The sequence below is a fragment of the Eriocheir sinensis genome, chromosome 41, assembly GCF_024679095.1.
Source record: "Eriocheir sinensis breed Jianghai 21 chromosome 41, ASM2467909v1, whole genome shotgun sequence".
Taxonomy (NCBI): Eukaryota; Metazoa; Arthropoda; class Malacostraca; order Decapoda; family Varunidae; genus Eriocheir; species Eriocheir sinensis.
The window spans coordinates 1,204,692-1,211,692 of record NC_066549.1 but is presented as its reverse complement, the minus strand read 5'-3'; the positions used below and the strand labels follow the sequence as shown (position 1 = coordinate 1,211,692).

The 7,001-nt window shown below is 41.5% G+C and overlaps 3 non-coding genes across 3 annotated transcripts; all 3 read left to right on the top strand.

The window, feature by feature from the left end:
- The first annotated feature begins 441 nt into the window (after positions 1–441).
- On the top strand, positions 442–523 carry Trnas-gcu (transfer RNA serine (anticodon GCU)). The gene has a single exon. It is a non-coding gene; the product is annotated as a tRNA-Ser (tRNA).
- A 1,876-nt stretch (positions 524–2,399) lies between these two features.
- Positions 2,400–2,481, top strand: Trnas-gcu (transfer RNA serine (anticodon GCU)). Its single transcript has one exon. It is a non-coding gene; the product is annotated as a tRNA-Ser (tRNA).
- Positions 2,482–4,669: 2,188 nt separating this feature from the next.
- Positions 4,670–4,751, top strand: Trnas-gcu (transfer RNA serine (anticodon GCU)). Its single transcript has one exon. It is a non-coding gene; the product is annotated as a tRNA-Ser (tRNA).
- The last annotated feature ends 2,250 nt before the right edge of the window (positions 4,752–7,001 follow it).

The following is a 7,001-nucleotide window of genomic DNA, read 5'->3' as shown; positions in this document are numbered from 1 at the left end:
GAGAGAGAGAGAGAGAGAGAGACCTCTCTCTCTCTCTCTCTCTCTCAATATTAGCACACGTTTCACTTTATCCGTGCATGATCGAAAGGACTGACTTCATTCTCTTAACCTTTCTCAGTCTGACAGTCTCTAAAGGTCTCTCGGTCTCTCTCTCTCTTTCAGTCTGTCTGTCTGTCTATACGTTTGTCAGCCTGTCCCTCTTTCTGTCATTCTGTGTCTTCCTCTGTCAGTCTGTCTATCCCCCTGTCAGTCTGCCTTATGTCACTTTCTATCTGTCAGTCTGTCTCTGTCTCTCCCTCTCTAGCCAAAGACGTGACTGGAATTCATGGTAAGTGTTATTCCTTTCATAGCTGTTTCCGTCTGTGTGCAATTCTCTCTCTCTCTCTCTCTCTCTCTCTCTCTCTCTCTCTCTAATACCTAACTTTCACCCATCGATCTCATGACGAGGTGGCCGAGTGGTTAAGGCGTTGGACTGCTAATCCAATACGGTCTCCGTGCGTGGGTTCGAATCCCATCCTCGTCGAACAGGTGGACATTTTTTCTCTTGGAATATAAAGGACAAACTGACCAAACCCACTTTCCCTTGATTGTCCCCTTGCACAGATATAGACGAGAGGAGATTAGCCATTGCAATTCAACAGGTTATGAAGGGAGGAAAACGGGAATCCTGTCTGAGCCGTGATAGCATGTAGCAAGTGTTTGGTGCCGCGGGAAACATGTGGCAGTATAGTCTAGCTCGGTGCCTGTGGGTTTGGTATTGAGGAGCTTGTGTGTGTGGGGGGACTACTGCAACCTCGATCACTGGCTTACTTAACAACAGAGAGGTAGAAATGTTATCCCGTACGAGTAGTGTGGGTGACGTAATGCAGGGTAATCTTTTGTCTCCTTGCCCGTATTTGTTACTTCTCGTCTTCGTTTTTTTTAAGATTCATAGTTTTAGAAAGCCATTAGGCATGATTCCATGTTACTCTATTCCTTCTTCACTCTCTTCCTTTTACCTCCCCTCCCCTTTCCTATCCCTTTCCATCTAAAAATGTCCCCCTTACATCTGATCGGTACTTCTCTCTCGCTCCGTTTCCCGTCACCCTCCTCACTCACACAGCTATTCTTCCTCCCTTTCCCCTCCCTTTCCTTTCCCCTCTCTTTCCCCGCTTCCCACTTCTCCATTCTCTCCCATCAGCCTCCCTTCCCCCAGCATGACTCAGCATTCACAGGTCAGCAAGGTGCACAACACTGGCTGAGCAGATGTGGGTAAAAACGTGACCTCAGCGTATGAGTGCTGTTGCCTGTAACGATAATAAGGTTGAAAGTATCCATAGCGATATAACTATTCATAATGGCTGATCTATAATAAAAAGATAATAATGAAAAAAAAAAATAATAATAATGGCAACAATAATATCAACAACAACAACATTAACAGGAAAAATAATAATAATAATAATAATAATAATAATAATAATAATAATAATAATAATAATAATAATAATAATAATAATAATGGTAAGAAGAAGAAGAAGAAGAAGGGTAAAACTATAGACCAACTTCTCCTCCACCACTCCAGCCCCCCTACCCCCCAAAACAAGCCTGGGGACCTATGGGGAACCGGGTATTTTTGGGGGGAGGGCAAAATCACTGAAGATTGGGCTTCCAAAATTTCCCTAAAAATCCCTAAAATAGGGAAAATTCCCTGGTCTCCAAAGTAAGGAAAATCCCTAACGTATACTTTTGTAATCTATTATAACATAACCTAGCAGCCGCTGCAGCAGGTCTGTTGACGAGTGTCGATCGTGTCATTGGATGGTCAGCTAAGTGCAACACCCCACGCCCCCACCACCGCCGCCCAGATAACCTAACCTCTAACGGGGGGGGCTTCGCCCCCCTCGACCCCCCTCGTAACCAGGGGGGCTGCGCCCCCCGTGGACCCCCCCCTCCAACATTATACCCTCCTAAGGAAGAAGACCTGCGTTCTTATGACCCTAGAAGTAGAACAACTCTAGGGAAATGTCAAGTTCCATTTATAATGGACGATAATAATCATGCAATACTCACCGAGAGGGGAGGCGGGATCCAGCAACTAATAATTACATATGGTACAATACTGACGGTTAATTAACCCGTCCACTTCTGCAAAGTTGATGCTTGATCATTGTTATTGAGTACTTTAGGGTAGAAAATAAAACCGATTTGCGACAGCTGTCATCCAGCTCTGACGCTCCTGCTGTCAACTGACCCGGGAGTGACCGACCGATTGCTACCTATTTATCACCATTGCCTCCGTTTTACTCAGCTTTTGAGTTGCGCGCGTTAAACAATATCCGGTTTGTTTTCTGACACGTGCTTGTCACAGCTTACCTCATCTCTCTGTCTTATAGCTAACTTTCACCTATCGATCTCATGACGAGGTGGCCGAGTGGTTAAGGCGTTGGACTGCTAATCCAATACGGTCTCCGTGCGTGGGTTCGAATCCCATCCTCGTCGAAGAGGTGGACATTTTATTTCTCTTGGAATATAAAGGACAAACTGACCCGACCCACTTTTCCCCTGGTTATCCCCTTGCACAGATATACACGAGAGGAGATTAGCCATTGCATTTCAACAGATTCTGAATGGAGGAAAACGACAGTCCTGTCTGAGCCGTGATAGCATGTAGCAAGTGTTTCGTGCCGCGGGAAACATGTGGCAGTATAGTCTAGCTCGCTGCATATGTGCCTGGTATTGAGGAGGCTGTGAGTGTGTGTGTGAGTGTGTGTGTGTGGGGGGTTGTCTCATACGAGTAGTGTGGTTGACGTACGGCAAGGTAATCTTTTGCCTCCTAAGCGTTTTTTCCCTGTTACGAGTACTTCATGTTTCGTGTCTTTCTTTTAAGATTAATAGTTTGATCGTTATATAAAGCCAATATGCTGATTTTGTTACTTTATTCCTTTCCCTTCCTTCGCCCTATTCCTTCCTCTCACCTCTCACCTTCCCTCCCCCCAACCCCCTCCCGTCCCTCTTCCTCCTATCCTTCTCATCTCCATTCTCCCCCTCACATCTGATCAGGCATTCTCTCCCCTTCCCTCCCTTCCCTAACACGTACCTATCACTCCCTTACGGCCACCCCTTCCTCTCCCACATCTTCCTACTACTTCCTCCATTCTCTCCTCCCTGATACCCTCCTCACATCCAGTCAGCTCTCTGTTCCTCTCCTATCTCTCCCCTTCCTCTCTCTTCTCCTTGCCTTTCCCCCCACTCCCCCTCCCTCTCCCTTCCGTCATCCTCCTCCTCAGAACGACTCGGAATTGAAAGGTCAGCACAGCACACAGCACTAGCTATGTAAACGCGGTTAAAAACGTGATCTCAGCAAGAGGCGTGTTATTGCTGTTGCCAGTAGCGATAATAACGTTAAAAGTATCCATAGCGATATAATTATTCATAATGGCTGATCTATGATAAAAAGACAATAATGAAAAAGATAATAATAATAATGGCAACAACAACAACAGCAGCAGCAATAATAATAATAATAATAATAATAATAATAATAATAATAATAATAATAATAATAATAATAATAATAATAATAATAATAATAATAATAATAATAATAATAATAATAATAATAATAATAATAATAATAATAATAATAATAATAATTATATTAATAACGATAATAGTAATAACAAAAACAACTACAATAATAATAATAATAATAATAATAATAATAATAATAATAATAATAATAATAATAATAATAATAATGTTAATAGTAATAACAAAAACAACTACAATAATAATAATAATAATAATAATAATAATAAGAAGAAGAAGAAGGAGGGTAAAACTATAGACCAACTTCTCCTCCACCACTCCAGCCCCCTACCCCCCAAAACAGGCCTGGGGACCTATGGGGAACCGGGTATTTTTGGGGGGAAGGCAGAATCACTGAAAAATGGGCTTCCAAAATTTCCCTAGAAATCCCTAAATAGGGAAAATTCCCTGGTCTCGAAAGTAAGGAAACTCCCTAACGTATACTTTTGTAATCTATTATAACATAACCTAGCAGCCGCTGCAGCTGGTCTGTTGACGAGTGTCGATCGTGTCATTGGATGGTCAGCTAAGTGCAACCCCCCACGCCCCCACCACCGCCGCCCAGATAACCTAACCTCTAACGGGGGGGCTTCGCCCCCCTCGACCCCCCTCGTAACCAGGGGGGCTGCGCCCCCCGTGGGCCCCCCCCCCAACATTATACCCTCCTAAGGAAAAAGACCCTAGAAGTAGAGCAACTCTAGGGAAATGTCAAGTTCCATTTATAATGGACGATAATAATCATGCAATACTCACCGAGAGGGGAAGCGGGATCCAGCAATTAACAATTACATATGGTACAATACTGACGGTTAATTAACCCGTCCACTTTTGCAAAGTTGATGCTTGATCATTGTTATTGAGTACTTTGGGGTAGAAAATAAAACCGATTTGCGACAGCTGTCATCCAGCTCTGACGCTCCTGCTGTCAACTGACCCGGGAGTGACCTACCGATTGCTACCTATTTATCACCATTGCCTCCGTTTTACTCAACTTTTGAGTTGCGCGCGTTAAACAATATCCGGTTTGTTTTCTGACACGTGCTTGTCACAGCTTACCTCTCTCTCTGTCTTATAGCTAACTTTCACCTATCGATTTCATGACGAGGTGGCCGAGTGGTTAAGGCGTTGGACTGCTAATCCAATACGGTCTCCGTGCGTGGGTTCGAATCCCATCCTCGTCGAAGAGGTGGACATTTTATTTCTCTTGGAATATAAAGGACAAACTGACTCGACCCACTTTTCTCTTGGTTATCCCCTTGCACAGATATAGACTAGAGGAGATTAGCCATTGCATTTCAACAGATTCTGAATGGAGGAAAACGGCAGTCCTGTCTGAGCCGTGATAGCATGTAGCAAGTGTTTCGTGCCGCGGGAAACATGTGGCAGTATAGTCTAGCTCGCTGCATATGTGCCTGGTATTGAGGAGGCTGTGAGTGTGTGTGTGTGTGTGTGAGTGTGTGTGTATGTGTGTGTATGTGTGTGTGTGTGTGGGGGGGGGGGGGGCGTTGTCTCGTACGAGTAGTGTGGTTGACGTACTGCAGGGTAATTTTTAGCCTCCTAAGCGTTTTTTCCCTGTTACGAGTACTTCATGTTTCGTGTCTTTCTTTTAAGATTAATAGTTTGATCGTTATATAAAGCCAATATGCTGATTTTGTTACTTTATTCCTTTCCCTTCCTTCGCCCTATTCCTTCCTCTCACCTCTCACCTTCCCTCCCCCCAACCCCCTCCCGTCCCTCTTCCTCCTATCCCTCTCATCTCCATTCTCCCCCTCACATCTGATCAGGCATTCTCTCCCCTTCCCTCCCTTCCCTAACACGTACCTATCACTCCCTTACGGCCACCCCTTCCTCTCCCACATCTTCCTACTACTTCCTCCATTCTCTCCTCCCTGATACCCTCCTCACATCCAGTCAGCTCTCTGTTCCTATGCCTATCTCTCCCCTTCCTCGCTCTTCTCCTTGCCTTTCCCCCCACTCCCCCTCCCCCTCCCTTCCGTCATCCTCCTCCTCAGAACGACTCGGAATTAAAAGGTCAGCACAGCACACAGCACTAGCTATGTAAACGCGGTTAAAAACGTGATCTCAGCAAGAGGCGTGTTATTGCTGTTGCCAGTAGCGATAATAACGTTAAAAGTATCCATAGCGATATAATTATTCATAATGGCTGATCTATGATAAAAAGACAATAATGAAAAAGATAATAATAATAATGGCAACAACAACAACAGCAGCAGCAATAATAATAATAATAATAATAATAATAATAATAATAATAATAATAATAATAATAATAATAATAACAATAATAATAATAACAATAACAATAATAATAATAATAATAATAATAATAATAATAATAATAATAATAATAATAATGATAATGATAATAATAATAGCAATAATAATAATAACAATAATAATAATAATAATAATAATAATAATAATAATAATAATAATAATAATAATAATAATAATAATAACAATAATAATAATAATAATAATAATAATAATAATAATAATAATAATAATAATAATAATAATAATAATAATAATAATAATAATAATAATAATAATAATAATAATAATAATAATAATAAAATAAATAATAGTAATAACAAAAAAACTACAATAATAATAATAATAATAATAATAATAATAATAATAATAATAATAATAATAATAATAATAATAATAATAATAATAATAATAGCATCAATAATGGTGAGGCACGATGGAGTATACACTCACTTCAGACGGTCGAGGTAGAGAACATTGGGAAAGGCCTTTGTCATACAGTGGACTTGTAATGACCGGTGATGATGATGATGATGATGATGATGATGAAGTAGCATAGAACAAGAGAAAGAGGAGAAGGAGGAGGAAGGAGGAGGAGGAGGAGGAGGAGGAGGAGGAGGAGGAGGAGGAGTTAAAATTTAGAATGATCTATGATGTAATCAATCAAGTTGGGAGAGAGAGAGAGAGAGAGAGAGAGAGAGAGAGAGAGAGAGAGAGAGAGAGAGAGAGAGAGAGAGAGAGAGAGAGAGAGAGAGAGAGAGAGAGAGAGAGAGAGAGAGAGAGAGAGAGAGAGAGAGAGAGAGAGAGAGAGAGAGAGAGAGAGAGAGAGAGAGAGAGAGAGAGAGAGAGAGAGAGAGAGAGAGAGAGAGAGAGAGAGAGAGAGAGAGAGAGAGAGAGAGAGAGAGAGAGAGAGAGAGAGAGAGAGAGAGAGAGAGAGAGAGAGAGAGAGAGAGAGAGAGAGAGATTTTACCATGAAAAGTAACAAAAATAACGTTAATTGAAATATTTATCCTTTACTAATTGGCCAAGCAATATACAAAAAAATAAAAAAAACGATAAGCAGATAAGGGTGGACCGTGAGGTTATCTGAAGGTCAGGAATCAATGCGATATAACTAACGTAGATAAGTTTAGGCA